Source organism: Suncus etruscus, chromosome 17, assembly GCF_024139225.1.
Source record: "Suncus etruscus isolate mSunEtr1 chromosome 17, mSunEtr1.pri.cur, whole genome shotgun sequence".
Lineage (NCBI taxonomy): Eukaryota > Metazoa > Chordata > Mammalia > Eulipotyphla > Soricidae > Suncus > Suncus etruscus.
The window spans coordinates 70921665-70942282 of NC_064864.1; positions in this window are offsets into that span (position 1 = coordinate 70921665).

A 20618-nucleotide genomic window follows, 5' to 3' on the forward strand; every position below is an offset into this window, starting at 1 on the left:
AAGAAGAAATAAAGAAAGAAGGAAGGAAGAAAAGAAAGAGTAGGAAAGTAAGAAGGAAGAAAGATTTAAGAAAGAAGAGAGGAAAGAAAGAAGCGAAAGAAAGAGATAAAGAGAAAGAAAAACAAAGGAAGAAAGAAAGGAAAAAAAGAAAAACAGAAAGAAAGAAAGAAAGAAAGAGAGAGAAAGAGAGAGAGAAAGAAAGAAGGAATAAAAGAGAATGAAAGAAAGAAAAAAGAAAGAAGGAAAGGAAGTGAAAGAAAGAAGAAAATAGAAGAGAAAGAAGAAAGGGAAAAAAGAGAAGGAAAGAAAGAAGAAAAAGAAATGAAGAAAAGAAGGAAAGAAAAAAGAAAGAAAACAAAAGAAAGAAAAAAGAAAGAAAAAGAAGGAAGAAAGAAAGAAAAAAGGAAGAAGAAAGAATGGAGAAAGGAAGGAGAAAAGGAAGGAATGAAGAAAAGAAACAGTAGAAAGAAGAAATAAAGAAAGAAGGAAGGAAGAAAAGAAAGAGTAGGAAAGAAAGAAGGAAGAAAGATTTAAGAAAGAAAAGAAGAGAGGAGAGAAATAAAAAAAGAAGGAAGAGATAGAAAGAAGGAAGAGAAAGAAAGAAGGAAGAAAGTAAAAGAAAGAGGAGAGGAGAAAAAGAAAGGATGAAAGAGATAAAAAGAAAGAAAGAAGGAAGGACAAAAGAGAAAGGAAGAGAAAAACAGAAAGAAGAAAAAAGAAAGAAGGAAGAAAGAAAGAAAAAGGAAGAAAGTAAAAGAAAAGAGGAGAGAAAAAGAAGAAAGCGTGAATGAAAGAAAGAAAGAAAAGAAAAAGAAGGAAGAAAAAGAAAGGAAGGAAGGAAGAGAAAAAGAGGAAAGGAAGAAAGAAAGAAGAAAAAGAAAACAAAAGAAGGAAGAGAAAGAAAAATAAAGGAAGAAAGAGAAAAGATAGAAAGGGGGAGAGAAAAAGAAGGAAGGAAGGGAGAAAGGGAGAGTGAAAGAAAGAAAAAAGAAAGAGAAAGAAGAAAGGAACAAAGGAAAGAGAAGAAAAGAGAAATTGGGAGAAAGAAGGAAGGAAGGAAAGAAAGAAAGAAAGAAAGAAAGAAAGAAAGAAAGAAAGAAAGAAAGAAAGAAAAAGAAGAGGGGAGAAAGAGAAAGAAAAAGAAAAGAAAAGAGAAAGAGAGAGAACGAAATGAAAGAAAGAAGAGAGAAAGGAAAAAGAAGAAAGGAAGGAAAAAAGAAAAGAAAGAGGAGAGAAAATAAAAGAAAGGAGAGAAAGAGAAAGAGAAAAGAAGGAAGGAAGGAAAGAAAAGAAAGAAGGAAGAGAAAGATAGAAGAAAGAAAGAGGAAGAGAGAAAGAAAGGAATAAAGAAAGAAAAGGAAGAAAAAGAGGAAGGAAGGGAAGGAGGAAGAAATAAATGGAAGGAAAGAAAGAAGAGAAAGAGAAAGATGGAAGGAAGAAAAGAAAGAAAACAAAAGAGAGAGAATAAAAGAAAAGAGAGAAAGAAGGAAGAAAAGAAAAAGAAAGAAGGAAGAAAGAAAGAGAAATAAAGGAACAAAGGAAGGAAGAAATGAATAAAGAAAGAAGGAAGGAAGGAAGGGAGAAAGAGAAAGAAAGGAAAGAAAGAAAGGAGCACTAGAGAAGGAGAGAAAGAAAGAAGAAAGAGAAGGAAAGAGAAAGAAGGAAGGAAGAAAAGCAGAAAGAAAGAAAGAAGAAAGGAAGAAACAAAGAAAGAGAGAAAGAAAAAGAAAGAAAGAAAAGAAAAAAAGAGAGGGAGAAGAAAGAAAGGAAGGAAAAAAAGAAAGGACGGAAAGAAGGAAGGAAGGAAGGAAGGAAGAAAGAGAGAGAAAGAAGGAAGGAATAAAAGAATGAAAGAAAGAAAAAAGAAAGAAGGAAAGGAAGTGAAAGAAAGAGGAAAATAGAAGAGAAAGAAGAAAGGGAAAAAAGAGAAGGAAAGAAAGAAGAGAAAGAAAGGTAGAAAAGAAGGAAAGAAAAAAGAAAGAAAACAAAACAAAGAAAAAAGAAAGAAAAAGAAGGAAGAAAGAAAGAAAAAAGGAAGAAGAAAAGAAAGAATGGAGAAAGGAAGGAGAAAAGGAAGGAATGAAGAAAAGAAACAGTAGAAAGAAGAAATAAAGAAAGAAGGAAGGAAGAAAAGAAAGAGTAGGAAAGAAAGAAGGAAGAAAGATTTAAGAAAGAAGAGAGGAAAGAAAGAAGCGAAAGAGATAAAGAGAAAGAAAAAGAAAGGAAGAAAGGAAGAAATAAGAAAAAACAGAAAGAAAAAGAAAGAAAGAAAGAAAGAAAAAGAAAGAAAGAAAGAAGAAAAAGAAAAGAAAGAAAGAAAGAAAGAAAGAAAGAAAGAAAGAAAGAAAGAAGAAAGAAAGAAAGAAAGAAGAAAGAAAGAGAAGAAAGAAAGAAAAAGAAAGAAAGAAAGAAAGAAAGAAAGAAAGAAAGAAAGAAAGAAAAGAAAGAAGAAAGAAAGAAAGAAAGAAAGAAAGAAAGAAAGAAGAAAGAAAGAAAGAAAGAAAGAAAGAAAGAAAGAAGAAAGAAAGAAAGAAAGAAAGAAAGAAAGAAAGAAAGAAAGAAAGAAGAAAGAAAGAAAGAAAGAAAGAAAGAAAGAAAGAAAAGAATCGCGGCTGGGCAGGCTGCCCACAGCACATTCTGTCTGGAAAGGGCCTTTCTCCAAACTCTGGATGAAAGGAGTGTAATTTATTAGCATTTCAAAAATCTCTGTGGCTGCAGAAGGGTAAACAGGGCCATTGTGATTAATTTACAATGAAAAGGCCGGTTTTGTTGATCACATCTCTAAACCATCCAAGATCTGGTTGTTGTGTTTTTTTTTCCCAAAGAGTTGAGATTTATTTTCTCCCAACCCTTCAGAAGTGACAGAAAAATCTATGTCTTGGCTGAAGTAATCTCAGAGAAATTAATATCTTTTTTCATATGCATTTGTTTGGGGAAACTTGAAACTGAATCACAAACTATTGATTTCATCATTTCAAGGAGGCCAGAGAAATCCTGCAGCTGTTGGTTCTCAAAGGGGCCCCGAGGGTCCATCCGAGTGACTGTCCGAATGTCCGACCTGGCCTCGAGTCCCACCTGGAGCACAAACAAGTCACCCCAAGATGCTGTTGCGAAGCGCCACAGCCTCAGAAGACACAGCCACTGGCAGTTTTGTATTCCTGCACAGCCAAGTTTTCCCTGGGCCACTGCCCAGAGCCATGTTCCTGCTTCCTCGACCCTTCTGGAGTTTGGAATCCGTGAGCCCTGGGGCCTTCCAGAAGAGTGTCAGTCGTAGAATAAAACATCGCAGCACATCATTTGTTACCATAGCCAGATGAGGTCTGAGTGGGAGAACAGCGGAGGGGAAAGAGCGGACATCTGGAAAATTGGGCTCCATGAGCTGGAATGTGATTCCGCGGCAAGGGGCCCCCCTTCCTTCCAAAGCAGGCAGGTTGTGGACAGATCTGGGGCTCGGGCTGCCACCCCCAAGGGCCCCGGTCTCAGGGAACCGTGATAGAACATGCTTCATTCCTGCAACATCTGTAAGACATAGAGCGGATTATTAATAGCGCAACATGCCAGCCTGCCACTGTGGGGCCTGACATTGCTGAATCAGGATCAGGGACAAGCAGCAGCTCTGGGCTGTTTTGGGGGCTCCCAGGGCAGATTAGACACAGGTGCAGCTCGCTAGTGGGCCTGTGCAAGGGGCTCAGGGTGGTAAGGCTGCCAATGAGAGGCTAGTGGGGCTGATGGGTCTGTGGCTTCTATCTAGCTAGGGTGATCTGGGGAACTGGGAGGACCTGGGAGGACTCCGGACAGCAAGTCAGGCACAGTGGGAAACCCTGTGCACTCTGACAAAGCAGACATTGAGAAAAAGTGAGCAAACAGAGGGGCAGGGGCCGGAGAGATAGCATGGAGGTAAGGCATTTGCTTTGTAATCAGAAGGTTGGTGGTTCGAATCCCGGCATCCCATATGGTCCCCGAGCCTGTCAGGAGCGATTTTTGAGCGTAGAGCCAGGAGTAGCCCCTGAGTGCTGCCAGGTGTGACCCCCCCCTCCAAAAAAAAAGAAGAACAGAAGGGCCTCTCTCCTCTCTTCAATTCTCAGGTACCCTCAAAATGGCAGAGAGAAAGCCACTCCTTGTGAGGCTGATCCCCCACATATCCCACATACAACTTCTCTTTTTCAGAGCAGCTGTGGACACACAACCTGCATCCCTCCTCTTCCTTTATCTTTTTATTTGGGGGGGGTTGGCCACACCCATCAGCACTCAGGGATTACCCCTGACTCTGCACTCAGAAATCACTCATGGCAGGCTTGGGGAACCCTATGGGATGCAAGGGATTGAACCTGGTTTGGCTAGTGCAAGACAAATTCCCTCCCCATTGTGCTCTCACTTCAGCCTCCCCTGCCTCATTTTCTGGCAACCCGTGGGTGATGCCATGGTCTCTGTGCCCTGTGCTGGCACAGGCCTGTCTGCTTGGGAGCCACTTGGCTTGGTCTCTGCATGGCCCCTGAAGGCTGCACTTAATTCTCTGCTCAGTTCTGTTAGCTGCTCCCCTTGTCTGGGTGTGAGGCTCAGAAGTACTGCTCCAAGGAGGCCAGAGGAGGTGGGGACACAGAAGTGACCCTTCCTGCTACCTAGTGGTTCTGGTTTTCTCTCTCTCAGAGTTCCTGGCCCTTCCCAGGTTCCCTCATCATTTGCAGAGCTGCCCCAGATACAGGCTGTCCAGGGTTCATGGGTCTGTCCAGTCTAGTTGCTGATGAGCTAGGGTTGCCTTGGGGAACATGCAGCCCCCTGCCCTTCCTCCTCCTTCCCACTGAGTGGGTTGCAGAGCTGGGCAGGGATCTCCGTGCAAGCTGCCCTGCGCCTGTGTAAAGGCCTGTTTCCCTGTAAGACTGCAGTCATTGATTCATTTTTCCACTTGTGCATTCACAGGCAAGTGTGGCCAGGAAAGCCCTCCCACCCCCCACTAAGGCCCTGGCTTAGGGTAGCAACTAGGGAGATGAATTTTTGCCTCGCAGTTAGAGACGTCTCCTCACCTCCAGTCCATATGGGCAAGGGCACGAGGCACCCTGGGTGGCTCCATCCTGTCTTGTATCTACAGGAATGTCTGAGATGCCAGCACCCAGGGGAAGTGCAGGGTGGGGCTAACAAAGCACCCCAGGACTGGTCCCTTCTGCTCTCACCTCCTGGGAGACCACCTATATGTGCCAGATCCATAGCCCAGTCCCTTGGGGGCTCACCTGGCAAGCCCTCACTCTGCTAACCAGAAATCCAGCTGGCCTGGCAGGTCTGGCCCTGAGATCCACTTCTTCAGTTCTCTGGATTTGAGAAAAATGTGCAGCTCCCTCTCATGGCCATGCAGCCAGAGAAGGCGACTTTCTTTCTGCTCCAGACTTGCTTGGCCCCAAGCCTGTAGGAACATGGCACAGTGGCTTCCAGAAGTTCTGCTTTCCCTTCTCTGAGCCACAGGTTGTGGAGCCTTTTGCAACCGTGAAAACAAGATTCAGAGTCAGTGGGGAGAAATATGGGGGGCCCTGGAACCCCTCCACTTGCTTCAGCCCTGGTTCCCCCTTATCAGCACCCTGAGCACTGACCCTATATCTCTGCCCTCCTTTGTTGGGGCTGAGTTCTCTGGGGTCTGACCAGGGGTGTGAGGTTGGGGACCACAGCCAAAGCTGAGGAAGAGAAGGGTGAGGAGCCAGAGGGAGGAGTCCCAATGAGGAGAGGAGGCAAGAGGAAGCCCAGAGCTTCCCCAGATTCAGTGAAAAGGATGCACGAGAAGCACTGGCCTCGCTTCTTAAAACATTCCAGAGCATTGCTGACATGTTCTTTTTGGCTAGTCAAAATTTAAAAGGAGAAAAGGGGGGTAAAAAAAAAAACAACACATTTTATTCCTGGAGAACGATAAACCACACCCTGATTGTCTGGAGGATGCAGGCTTTGTCCAGCACTTCCCAGGCTGCAAAAGTCGGGTTCCTTCGGGTGTGACTGGCCAGTGCCTTTGGGGGCCTGAGTTGTACCCAGTGGAAGATAAAGAGGTTGGCACTGAAGGTGCTTCCTCTCAGCTCCCTGGACTAAATTATGAGGCTTCAAGTCTGCCAGCCCCTGAGCTGCCTCCCCAAGCCCTGCCCAGTGCCTCCTGGCCAGACTCCGGGCCCCATGACTGCATCTCACCCCATGCAGGGAGGCAGCCAGGGCTGTCTTGGCCCTGTAGAAAAGGAGCAGACGTGGGAGGCGGCTCTGTCCTACCAGGATCCTGGCAATGGGCTCTTTTGGGGGGTTCCCCACTTCCCAGAATCCCCCCAGAAAGCTCCATGAAGATATAATCCACAGGATTCCTGGAACTCCAGGTCAAGGCAAGAGCCCTGAAGGCTAGAGTCTCCCAGAGCCGCCCCCAGTGGCTTGTCAACTTGAGGGTCCAGACCCAGTTTAGAGCTCCCATGTGACCTGAGCGGCTTTCTGGTCCCCCACGCTGAGCTCTGTGGGTATCTGAAAGGAAAAAAATTCTGGTTCTGATGCCAGGGACCCCCAGGTTGCTGGGGAAGACTGCAGGGCAGTGTGTCCCTCTCTGCTTCCCCAAGGCCAGAGCTGCTTAGGCATGCAACGCTTAGGATCATGGAAACAGCCAGAGTCATGGGGAGAGGAGGCCTCATTGTGTGTGTAAGTCTATGTGTGTGAGTGTCTGTGTATGTCCTATGTATATGTCCACATTTGTGTGTCTATGTGCGTGTGGCCATGTGTGTCTTTGTGTGTTTGTGTGTCTCTCTGTGTCCTGTGTGTACATTTATCTGTGTGTCCATGAGTGAGTGCATATAGCCATGTCTGTTTGTCCATGTGTCTCTGTGTTTCCTGTGTGCATGTCTGTATATAGAATATGTTCGTGTGTGGGGTCTATATGTGTGATTGTGATCATGTATGTGACTAGGTATGTTCATGTGTCTATATGTGTATGATTGTGGTCTTGCATGTGCCCATGTGTGTGGCTGTGTGTATATGTTTCTGTATGTGTCCATTTATGTATAGGTCCATACATATGATTGTGGCCATGGGTGTGTCCATGTATTGGAGTATTTGTGGTCGTACATGTCGTGGGTGGGGGTTTTTGTGTGTCTGTTTTGTGTGTGATGTATGCAGCTGTGTGTGGCTTTGTGCAAGGTTTTAAAATAGAGAGAATCAGCCCTTTGCAAAATCCAGAAAACGTTTATAGAGGCAACATTTTCGCAACAGGGCAGAAAAAAAGTTTGTATGATTGTGTGGGGCCTGACATACTCCCATTACTTCAGTTTAGACGAGGAGAAAAATGAGGGTATATAAGACTGTATTAGAGAAAAGATGTAATATTCTATTACTGGCTTTATGGCTGTATATAAAACCCAAGTACACGGCTCCCAGCGACTCACTCTCCCCATTCGAACCACTAATAAATGGTGAATTTCTCTAGTTTAAAGATTGTGACTCTCACCTTTAAGCTTTTATAACCACTGGAAAGGAGAAAATTAAAGTTACATCACCTCACCTATTATTTTCCAAGAGGAAAAAAACTATCAAGAACATGTAAATCTTTGTGCAAAGAATAGGGAGGTCTGGAATAAGCATGAAGCACAGGGAATTAAGCTCTGGCTCTTGCAAGAGAGGATGTTGTTCCGCAGGGACCCCTCGACTGTTCTGCAGGGACCCCAGCATGTGTGAGGGGGAGGGGGCTTGGCTCTGGGTAGCCCACCCAGGGCAAGGGCTGCCTTGTGTACCCCATGCTGGAGGTGGGCTCTGAGCCTCAGGGCCTCACACACTTGTTTGCTTCTAAGCTTTCAACAACCCCAAACAAAGGAGACAGCCAGAAATTTTTTTTCTCTTCTTACTAACTTTCCCATAAAAAGATTCAGGTAAATGTAGCATGACGAGCCAATTTAAGCCAATTTCAAAGTTATTTGAGTAATTGGTTATTAAGATAACAGTCTCAAATTTCAATTCTGCAATTATTTTCTTAAAGACATAGACCAAACCTGGGAAGGGAGGTGGGTGCTGGAAGGAGATGGCTCCTGTTTCCTCAGGAGAAAGGCACCTAACCCCTGAGAAAGGGGTGGTGTTGGGGCTCATAGCCTACCCTGTACCTCCAAAAGGAATTTCAAATGCCCCTTGGGAGGGAAAATTTTAGAACACAACAAAATTATGTCCCTGCCTAAGCTGTTATGTAGATGCGGATTCTCTCTCTTTCTCTTTCTTTCTCTCTCTCTCTCATTTCCCTGTCTCTCTACCTCTGTTCTCTCTGTGTGTGTCTTTCACTGTCTCTGTCTTTCTCTCCATCTCTCCCTGTGTTCCTGTCTCTCTGTGTTTGTGTCTGTCTCTGTGTCCATCTCTTTGCCTCTGTCTCTCATTCTTCCACTCTCTTTTCCTCTGTGTTTTTATGTTTCTCCTGTGTTTCTGTTTCTGTCTCTCTCTGTCTTGCTCTGTCTCCCTCTGTCTCTCTCTGTGTCTTTTTCTGTGTCTCTGCCTCTGTCTCTCCTCTTTCTTATTCCTTACTCTCTCTCCCTTTGTGTCTCTTTCTCTATCGGTTTCTCTTTGTATTTCTCTCTTCTCTCTCTTCTCACTCCAGCCCTCACACACATCACAAACATATACACATAAATACATATACACATACAAACACATATATACATATACACACATATACACACTCACACGCAGTGAGACTCATGATAAGTCAAATATCACAGTGACTCCTAAGTCCCAGGAAAACCTCCAAGTCTTCAACAAAGTCTCCTCAGGGATAAGATGCCTTTGTCAGGGATTCATTGGGCAGCCCATTCTGCCTTCCTGACAGTGGTAGGATCAACCCAGAAAAGAAAGGCAGGTGCTCAGTGGTCAGGGGCTGCACTGTGATGGCATTATACCCATACAAAGGCTATCCAGAGCTGTGGAGGTGCAGAGTGAATCTGTCCACCCTGAATATGCTCATCCCCAGAGTACAACAGCCATGGGTCAGTGCTGGGTTACAGAAATGGGAAGTTCTTCAGTTCTTGAGTTTGTGTGTGTGTGTGTGTGTGTGTGTGTGTGTGTGTGTGTGTGTGGTTTTTGGGCCACACTCAGTGATGCTCAGTAGTTACTCCTGGCTATGCTCTCAGAAATGGCTCCTGACTCGGGGGACCATATGGGACACCAGGGTGTTACAAGTCAGCCCTTGATGGGGCTGGAAGGTGATGGGATGGAGAATGAGGTCTTTCTCCTCCAGCTCAGACCGCTCATCTGCCATCCTGTTCAGCCGTCGGGTCTGAGGATTCAGGATATCAGCATGTAGAAAACTCACAGTCAGTCAGGCTTCAGGAGATATCAGCTTTATTCCATGGATAAGGCTGAAGAAAAAGCCCCAGAATGACCCCCAGCCTTCCTAAGATCCTTGCTTTTATACACAAGAATCAGGTACCAACCTAGGGTGGGAGCAGAATACTAAGTAAGCAATAATCCAATATACTATCACCAGATCACACCCTAGGATGGGGCACAATTATTGATTAGGGTAGGATCAGTAATACAGCACCAGGGTTCGAACCCAGGTCCATCCTGGGCCAGCCATATGCAAGGCAAACTCCCTTCCGCTGTGCTATCACTCCTGTCCCAGAAATGAGGAGTTCTGACCCAGAAGCTTGCATAGTTCACCTATGCTCCAGTTACAGGAACCAGCTGACACCCATTACTCTGGGGAAGATGACAGCCTCAGAGACACAGCCTGGCCTGGATGAGGAGACCCTGACTCCCCTCTGGGTGTTAAATGTTCAACCCGGGTTCCAGCACTGGGTCCACTCAAAACCGAAAGTGGGGGTCCAGTTTTAGTCCAAATGGGGTTGTCCCAGGGATCTTTGTCACTTAGGGAGACATGTTTGGACTCACCCTCCAGGAGAGGTGCCAGAGCACAGGGCCAAGGAGTAAGCCCTGAACATCACAGAAAACAAATGAGCACAGTCCCAAATGTCCCCAGGACGTGCCACCAGCATCGGAGGCCCAATGGGAGATTTGGAACTTCTCCCCAGTGACTCCTCCTGCCATCTGGATGGTCCCTTTGTAACAGAGGAGTCCTTGGGGAGGCTACGCAGGGGTAGGATCCAGGAATCCCGGATTGACCTCTTAGCCTGAGAGTCTATGTATCACATGTTCTCTTCTTTCAGAGAATTCCTGGGATGATCTTGGGGGGCTGTGTGGATCCCCACCTAGCCTCCTGTGGGTCCCCATGAGGACAGACCATCCACACAGCTTGGCCATGAAGGGCCACTGGACAGACAGGCCCCATGAGGACTCAGTTTCTGTCCTGGTTGGAATTACTCTGACTGTTCACGTCATTCTTGCATTGGTCCTGGGAGTTCTCTCTCTCTCTCTCTCTCTCTCTCTCTCTCTCTCTCTCTCTCTCTCTCTCTCTCTCTCTGTGTGTGTGTGTGTGTGTGTGTGTGTGTGCGTGTCTCTCTCTCCTTGCAGTGCCAGGAGTGTGGAGAAGCAAGGCCACAGCAGGACAGAGCCTCTCAAATCTCCCCATTTCTGGGGCTAGAGATAAGGCAGGGGCCAACATACATGCTTGCAGGTCATGGACCCCTCTTCTATTCTGGCATTCTCCAAAGCATCTCAGGGCCCACCCTGGAGCTCCTTGACTATCCAGAGTGATCTCACTCACTTAATCAGCTCCCCCACACGGGACCCCACTGATCACCAGACCCCTCTGCCCTGAGTTTCCAGGAGAGGCCTCTGGAGCATCCCTGGTGAACCCTAAATCTAAAGTATTATAACCTCCCTGGCCCTGTTGGTGGGCTTTAGGGGCTTATGGCGGGGATATAGAAGCACTTTAGTATGAAACTAACCTCTAGGACTCTAAACTCAGGAGGGTTTGCTCCTGGAGACTCCAGAGCTGTTCGTGTCAATTGGTGTTTAATCTTGTTTTTTGTAAAGAGTGACACATGACAATTAGTCTATATGCAGGCAGGTTTACTTGGTGCATGACGCATGAGGCACTGGTGCTTTTGTGATTGTGATTGTGTGTATGTGTGGTGTGCATGCATCTAAAAGTTCAACTGCAGTGCAGTTGAACAAGGAGTGTTTGGTGGCAAACTGACCTTCACTGCCCCCAGAACAGACACCCAAGGTCACTTGTCTTCTACCTTGGGGCATGTGCTGGGGACATGGGACCTCAAATGCCAAGCCTGACCCCACATGACAATGAGAGACAACTCTCTATTGGTTTCTCTCCATCATTTGCTTAATTCAAGAAAACTATGTTTGGGGTGCAGGGTTGTACAGGAGAAAGGAACGACCTCACATGGGGGTGAACATGCCCAACCAGTGGAGTCAGAGTTAGAAAACCCTACAAATGGACCCCACTCAGCCAAGATGGCTGGGACCCCGAGTTCTTCAAGCCCAAAATGTCCATAGCCCAGGCACCAATGTTGGAGGATGTGGGCCTTGTGTTCAGAGGGACCCATCACAGAGGGAAAGGCTTATGGAAAGGTCAGTCCACTCATACCACTCCAGCCAAGCCTGCTCTCACTCCACACAGAGGGGACAGACAGGCCAAGACCAACTCCATGTCGATCAAGGGAACCTTCTCGGGCCATGTAACCTGGGGATTGAACCCCATAGTGACCAGTGGATGGGACCCTAGATGGACTCTGCAAATGGGAACACTGACAGAACAGTGTTCATTCCCTCTGTGCCTCATGAGAGCTCCTCACTGCCCCCCTCATCTTCTCTGCCCTGGGGAGCTGAGGAAGGCACAGGGTCAGCCCCACAGACCGGACACACTTTCTTGCAATTAAAACCCTGATTCTGACAAGGCACAGAGAAATAGTCATTAAACTGATTTTTTACTGAAGCTGCCCCCCTGTCTCCGGGCAGGCCCGGCATCTCCTGCAAGGCCTGTCAGGAGTAAATTGAACTCTTGATGCAGAGCGAGGTCAGTCGGCAGATTTCCCAGCCTTCACCCCCTTTCCATGGTGCGGGGAGAAGGGGCAGCCGTCAATCGGGCTCCGAGGCGATCATTACGGGGCAGCAGCCAAGCAGAAAAACGCTGTAATAAACAGGCCTGCCGCCGCCTCGCTCCATCCATCCTCCCCAGCAAGGGCTCGGCCCTTCTGGCCTGGCTGAGCCTTAAATCCCCGTCCAGCTGTTTGACCCTATTACGGGAACATGACGGCGTCCTGTCACTCGGCGAGCCCGCAACAGTCGGCTGCACCGAATCTGTCTTCCCGACAGGTAAACCTAGGGATAATTTATTTTTATGTGCTTCCAGAGGATGTCGAGAGCCAGGAGTGTCGGGCTGCGGCTCGGGGTACAGGGGACCGGGCCCTGCAGCTGCCTTTGCCCCCGCTAATGAGCAGAGGCTGGAGAACCAGGAGCTGGAAATCATCTCCCACCTCTGCAAGCCTGCAGTGCTGAGTACCAGTGCCCCAGCTCCAGTTCTGTTCTGGTTTGTCAGAGGAATCTAAGGAGACTTCTGCAGTGACAATGGGTGGCAACAGCCTTGTGTAGGGAAGGGGCCGATGTGGCAGAGGTGAGGCTGGCTCAGAAGCACACAGCCATCTCTGGGAGGCTCCCAGAGACCTTGACAGGAGCCCAGTGACCTTGGCAAGAGCCCTGGAGTGCCTCTGGGACATTCTCAGTGGACTCGACAGTCAGCTGCTTTTGATGCTTTCTGCGCACCCTTAGGAGTCACCAGCTCAGAGGGAGGTGTCCAGTAATGCAGGTGGGAGCTCTCTGTCAGCAAGGGCCAGGATTCACGGACAACCTTGGGCCCCAGGGGGACTGCGTTTTTCAAGACTGGTGCCATTTCCGCCCCCAGAATCCAATCAGAGTGCCCGTTAAATTGGTCCTCATCTGTCGAGATGCAGCGTCTGCCGATTAGGGCAGATTTAGTGGTGGGTCCAGATATGGGCACATTTCTCCGCGGCCATTAGTAACACCTGGAATCATTCACATTAGTTTAAGATCTGGCCCCATAAATTCCCAGCCATTAATGACGATTCTGACGCCTCGCGATAAATGGCCCCACGTTTTTGATAATGAAAATATACCTTCTGCACGGTCCTTCCCGAAGCCGGCATTACCTTTGTGATGTACTTCATGGCTGATTGTAGCCGACGGACTGTCTCTCCTCAGGATTTGTGGTGTGTCCCGAGAGGGGTCACACTGTGTTCCCCCCGATTCTGGTTTGTGCAAAGTGACCAGATAGCTACTTAGACGTTTGCAGACTGGGAGGTTGCAGTGTTTCATGGGGAGGTCCAACCAGCAAAGGTGCTCACCTGGGCATCATGTGGGCATCTTGCTTCTGGTCACTGCTCCATGTTCTCCCTGACTTGGTAGAGCCCACTGGAAACTTCCATGGGGTGGTGTCCGACGGAACTCCAAGTACCATGCTGAAAGCTAAGAGCACCCGCTTGGTTATAGCCCAGAGAGATTATTTAAATATCCCGAATAAATCTCTCTGCTCCCCACACATTCATCTCTTTTAAGTGTTCATTAAGGGCGGGGTGACAATCTCAGGAAATGAAACGCTAATTCTTTCTCTGAAGCGGGACTCTTCATCCCAAGGGCAGCCAGCATTGGGGGGGGGGTGTTTGAGAGCGGATGCAGAACTGCCCCTCATGACCTCCCATCCCCTCAAAGTACAGGGAGGACATTGGGGCTTGGCAGAACCCTGTGGCAAAAATCTGGGAAGTGTGTGGGGTTGGACTGAGGCCCCCAAGTGCAGGGATGGGCACCTATTTCCCTCAACTGTCTGAGGTGGACTGAGACCTGAAGACAGAGACAGGAAGGGCTGGATCTTCACCTCTGCCCACATCCCTGAGCCAATACAGCATCTCCTCACGCAGAAAACATGAGCTCCAGGAGCTTCAGGGTTCACAGGTTCCATGTTTAAGATATACATACATGATTATGAACATGCATTCAAGCATATGTGAATACACATCAACATTGTGATGTATACAATGTGTGTGAACCAAGAGCAGAATGCATCTAGGCACATGGGTAGATATTCATGGCCACACACATGTATGTAGGTAAATATCAATGCATGTGAATGAACCTGTATGTAACTACTTGTGCAGGCAAATGAGAAATGAACATGTGTAAGTGAGCATGCATGCATGCGGATGGCTGCATATAGAGATGTTCATTTATGTGGGCACACGCACCTATTCCTAAATATGTGTGAGCACGTGAGTTGCATGTCAATGAACCCACATACACACAAGCACTATTGTGGGTGGTGTGTGAAAGTGGGGGCAAGTTGGTCTCCACATGTGCTTGTCCCTCTTCTCACAGACACAGTTCACACATACATATGAACATACATGTTCATTCATGTGTCCAATGTTGTCTCTAACACACTAAGGGCAAATTCTCACACTACCACATCCCTTGACTCTGTGTGTTCATCACCACTTATGCACAGACACTTCTGTGATCTCTGTGCCATCCATCCCCACACTTCATTCTGGCACTTCTGGGGCACACAGAGTCCTTTCTAGGTGACACGTGACCCTTCTTCCTGGGTGGTATACAACCCTTCTTAGATGATACATGACCCTTCCTGGGTGATACACAGTCCATCCTGGATGACACAGGACCCTTCCTGTATGGTACGTGGCCCTTCCTGGGTGGTACACAACCCTTCCTGGGTGGTACACGACCTTTCCTGAGTGACATGCGGCCCTTTCTTTCTGGCACATGCTTGAGCAGCAGAGCTTACTTCACAGGAAGCATCTCTCTTGATTGCAGAAAATCCTGCTGAGAAATCCTGGGGAGCAGATGCCCTAACCACTGAGCAGCAGCCCCGTGCATGCATGGACCCTCCTAGTGCCCTAGAATGTGGGACATGCCCTAGAATAGTGTGATCATGGTTCTGAGGAGAGAGAGGCTGCTGGTAGCTCCATTTCTCCTGAACAAAACCTTCCATATTGCTCTGAAAAAACTGTCAGGCCCCTTTCTCCTTCCAAATACAAATAAAATGTGTGTGAGGGGCAGAGGAGCGGGAGGGGGGGAGGGAGGCAGAAAGGGTGCCTAGCACCTGTAGTGTTATTCCAAGTCATACAGAAACAATCCAGAGCATCCTGGATGCAGATAACCACTGGAGAATAACAGGTTGGTAATAAGTTCTCATTTAGGCTCAGATATAGGGAGGCAGGTCTGGGGCTGCAGAAACAGGGTCATCAGGCATGTGGAGGGCAGCCAGGGTGGGGACAGGGGTACAACAGCCACCAGAGAGAGCCTCATGTGTCCCCCTGCCAGAGCCCCATGTCTGAGAGGGTGCTTGTGCCAGGAAAGGGCTCATTTGCTCTCACATGCTCTGAGGAGAGGCAAGAACACAGCTCACCTGCTGTCTCCCTTCTGTACCCCAGCCAGAAAGCATGTCCTGGGATCATATCTTTACCGAGTTCTCAAAGATTTGGGGGGAGATCTCCAGCTCCTAATCCGAGCAAGCTAGTGAGTGCCTGGGCGTGGGAGTGTGTCAGGTTCCTCTGGGTTCTCAGGGAAGAGGCTGCACCACCAGCACACATTTTTAATTATTGAAAATGAGGAGGAGGAATATTCAGAGACAGCCATGACATGCTGGCTGCTCACGGGGTGGCATAGGGTAGATTCCCAGTGTGTGTGCATGGCGGGGGTACATTCGGCATGTAGCTGGAACATTGGGGGGGAGCCCTCAATCTTGCTAGCGCCTCTTTAGCTAGGGACATGTCTATAGGGCCCACTGGTCTCACATCTGCACTTCCTTTGGGTGCAGGAAAGGGCCGTCTATGTAGAACTCTTCCCCCCACTGACAGTATCAGCTGACTGGCCTGGGCTTAGGGGGCCCAAGGGTACCCGGGAGTGAGTTTGATTCTTCAGAGCCCCCACAAGAGTGGGAGTGTCTCCTTTGTTCACCCCCATTTGCCTCTTCCAAGGAAAGCAGGCCACATGCAAGCATGGACAATAGGGCCTGCAACTCAGCCCTGTCTGTGCTCAGCTCCCCCCTGCTTTGCAAGTGAACCCAGAGAAGCTAAGCTGGCGCCAGGGCCAGGCTGAGCTCTGCCAACTCCCCCCAGGGCCCACACAGATCCCTTTGTGCCATCCCACTGGTTCCTTCAGAGATGGAAAGACCAAAGGTTTAAGCGAGTGATCCCTCCCTCCCACTGGACATGTATTTAAGATGCCAAGATCATCTGGCAGTCTGGTGAAATGATCTTAAAGAAGAGCTTCTGGGTTTGCCTTGGCCTCTAGGTATTCTTCCTGTTTGTTTGTTTTTGTTTTCAGGCCACACCCGGCTGTGCTCAGAGTTTCCTCTTAACTCTACTCAGAAATCACTCCTGGCTCATCGCTTGTAGGAAGAAGCGAATGAGGGCTGGGGGACCCATGGCAGAGGTCTGAAAGCAGGTGGGTGGAGAGCAGGGGTGGGGGTCCACAGAGGTGAGTTAGTAGGGCTGGGGATCTGAAATCACAAAAAGTGGCTGGGCAGGATCAGGATTCCTGAGGTATGTGTTCACTTCCTGTGTGCTGGTCTCTGAGCTCCTTCACATTCGCAGGGTCTCGCCCACGTCTCACATTTATTCCTTTTGAGCAATTGCTCTGATGGCCCATCCACCTGCCTTCCCAGAATGTCTTGTTTAATCAGAATTCTGCTCTGTACGGCCCCACTGATGGGCAAAAGGGCCCTTTCCATGGGCGACTGACAATCTGTCTCCTGCATTTTCTCACAAGTTCTTTCATTTTCTCTCTAACTCAGGGTGCTGGACTGTACACTGAGCTGCGCCTGCTGGGCTCCTCCTCCTCCTCCCCCTTGCTCTCTCCTCTCCTCACCTCTAGACCTCTGCTTTTTCTGAGACCAGTCAGAGTGAAGGTTTAACGCTCAGGAGAAGGAGGCTCAGACTAGCAGGAGAAGAGGAAGGTAACCATGGCCAAGTCCCTTCTCTGGGACACCCCATGCCTTGAAGAGAGGACCAGGAGAAGACTAGTCAGGGTGTGCAGGCTCAGGCACTGGGGACAGTGCAGACACTGTCTGAGGATAAACGAGGCAAGGGTTCCCCCTTGGGTCCCACCCTAGGGTCCCACCCAGTGGCTCCCACCAAGTTCAATTTAGATGATCATCAGTGTAGGGCACCTTGTGAATGATTCGAGACTGATAGCAGCTCCTGGAAAAGCCTATGGCTACTCCTGGCCGGTGTCAGAGCTGGCAGGTACAAGAAGAGATGAGAAAGAAGAGAGAACATAGAAGAGACATGAGAAAAGAGAGAGGCACTCTGCTCCCCAGTCCCTGATACTACTCTGCAGAATATAGGATAGTCCAAGCTTAGGCAGAAGCAGACAAAGGTGAGCAGAGAACCAGAAGATAGTGGCAGACAAAGGTCAGGGCCCAGGACTCCACCTGTGTCACCCAAGTGTCTGTGAAAACCAGCGCCAAAGTAATCTTCAGGCCCACCAGGACCCATAAGCAGATTTGACCACTGGGCCTTGAACACAGAGTAGGTTCTGGAACTCTGCGTTCCCTCCTAAGGGACACTCAAGGGCTGGGTGGTGCCATGTTTGGCCCCTTCACCTGAGTACCCAGGTGCTGCAGCTGCCCAAGAGGGTCTCCAGACCTCATTTTCCTGACTGTGGCTGCAGCAGAAATGATCTCCTCAGTGCCTTCTCTGGGTGCCCCAGGCTCCTTTGGGCTCTTGGCTCTTGGCTCATTTCTGGCCCAACAGGGAAGAAGTATGGTGCTGGGTGCTCAGTGTCTACTGAGGTTCTGTTTCTGCTTCCCCAGGTGGGCTGGAGCCTCAGGAGAGCTCACAAGGACAGGCAAAGAACCTCTGTCCCAGGCCACTGATATCTCAAAGAGTTCAGACTTGGGGCTGACCTAAAACCTCGCTCTGGCCATCAATGACTTGCAAGTCCCAACCTCAGGGGTTTCGAGCCAGAGAGGAAGGACAGAAGGACAGAGAGAAGGAAGGAAGGAAGGAAGGAAGGAAGGAAGGAAGGAAGGAAGGAAGGAAGGAAGGAAGGAAGGAAGGAAGGAAGGAAGGAAGGAAGGAAGGAAGGAAGGAAGGAAGGAAGGAAGGAAAAGAAGGAAGGAGGGAGGGAGAGAGGGAGGGAGGAAGGAAGGAAGGAAGGAAGGAAGGAAGGAAGGAAGGAAGGAAGGAAGGAAGAAGGAAGGAAGGAAGGAAGGAAGGAAGGAAGGAAGGGAGGGAGGGAGGGAGGGAGGGAGGGAGGGAGGGAGGAAGGAAGGAAGGAAGGAAGGAAGGAAGGAAGGAAGGAAGGAAGGAAGGAAGGAAGGAAGGAAGGAAGGAAGGAAGGAAGGAAGGAAGGAAGGAAAGGAAGGAGGGAATATAGAAGGATGGAGGACAGAGGGACCAAAGGACAGAGGTCAGAAGGACTGGAAGACAGAAGGATGGAAGACAGAAAGACAGGAAGATAGAAGAATGGTAGGACTAGAGGACAGAAGGATAGAGGGATAGACGAACTAGAGGATAGAAAGACAGGCTCAAGCATCTCAACCCTCCTGGCATTTCTGGGGAGTTGTTTCTGCACATAGCCCCCCAGTTCCAGGAAACAGTCTTTGCCATCAGAATGTGTCAGCCCTGACTCCCCTTTGATCAGATAAACAATTATCTTAAATAACTTGTGTTTAAATAACCAATGGTTCAGAGACCGATGATCAACGCCTCAAAGGTTGGGGTTTATTTTAGGGGTTGCCAATATTTTTATCCCTTTGCTAGTCAGATTTAAATGCCTGACATAGAACTGCGTCTCCCACCAATTTTTTCCATTTATGTTTAGAAAATATTGATTTTTTTCCACTGGAGTTTTAATGGACCTTGAAATTAACACGGCTCTCGTTGTTTGGCTGTGACCCCATTGCTGCAGATGATGTCACTGAGCCGCCTAGAACATCATTGGCCACTGAATCGCTTTTGCACCCACAGGGGAAGCACAAGAACAAATTCTGGTTCCCACCACCTGCAGCAAAGAGCTTGTTCACAGGGGTGAATGGCCCAAAGTGAGGCCACATGGTCACCCAGGGTAGTCCCCCCTTGTCTAATTTAGCTCTGGGTGTGTCAGAAGCCAGTCAGGACACCTCAGGAGCTGCTGCTTCTCACAGCAGCTAGAAGTGGTGGTTACATAGTTATTCTGCTGTCCTAGAACTTTCTAGCACATTCTAGAGTTTTTGGTACATTCTAGAACTTTCCAGCACATTCTAGAAGCTTCTAATAAATTTTAGCCTGATGCGCACACACACACACACACACACACACACACACACACACACATGACCCACGTCAAACTGGTGATTCAGAGTGGAGTTGGAGTTCAGGAACAGAAATAGAGGAGTAAGGCAATTTCACTAACATGCTGGAGATCTGGGACAGGGAGGGATTCTGCTAGACCTGAGACTTGGCTTATTCTGACAAGTATCCATCTGGCAGGGACCTGGCAAGCGTGAGGACCTAGGAGACAATTTTGGGAAGATGCTGGAAGGTCCCAGGCACAAACTCACCTCCATGGCCTGTTCCCATCAGACTTGCTAAATGCCCCCTCCTTTAAAACTACACTTGTCACTATCCCCATCCTGATGGCCCAGCCCAGCCCTGAGACCCTCACAGGCATCCATAGGAGATGAGAGAAAGGCAGAGTGGAGAGGGCTGGGGATGTGCAGATGGCAAGGGGGTCTCTGGCCCACATGATGGACTCTATCCCTTACCTGCTCCCTCAGGGAGCCTCTGTGTCTGCTGGGCCATGGGGGTTATAGGCAGTAAGGCTGAGGGCAGGAAGTAAACCTGGGTCCCAGAGAGACATGACACGGGTAGGTTGAGACTGGTGCAAGGGTGGGTAGAACTGGGGGCAGGGGTGGGTAGTTGGATGCAGGGGTGGGTAGAGCCAGGCATAGGGGTGGGTAGAGTCGGTGCGGGGCTGTGAGGAATTGAATACAGGTGTGGATGCAGTCAAGTGTAGAGGTAAATAGGTGTGGGGAGCATGGAACTGGCATAGGGATAACTCACTCATAGTCCCATGTGACAGCTTCAGGGTGAGGACAGTACAAGGCTGAAGTGTTGAGGGACATAGGTACACGGACCCACGGACCCACAGACCCGTGCAGTGGGGGCAGCGTGGTGTGGAGCATGGGAGCTACATTGGCCTTGAGCTTGAGCTGAGGCCTGGCAGGCTGTCCGGGCACGGCTCAGTGGGCACCGTGGCTGCTCACCTGGAGCTCACAGGCCTCTACAGTCACCATTTATTAAGTCTGCAGAGGCCCTGCGGGACTGTGTGCCGGCAGGTCCGTAAAGGTAATGTCCGAATTACTAGTGGATAATGGCTCGATTCCACCTCTCTGAGCCTGCTGACCTCCAGGTCTGGAGGAGTGGGGGCTGCTGTCACACAGAGGACAGTACAGAGTGGGAGAGGCAGCTGGTGGGGGGCTGTGGGGATGCCCCATCCCATAGCAGAGGGGACACAGGAGCGAGGTTCTGGGAGATGATCCTGGCGGGACCGTGGCACTTTCTAGAAGCAGAGCTGCTGGGGCTCTAACCTCAGGAAGCTTCAGAGCTGGCACCTCCCCGCAAACTGTGGTCTGGTTTTGCAGGAGGAACCTTTTGGGGGGCGATTCCAGTTCCCGAGGAACTCTTCCCACTCAGACAGACAGTGCA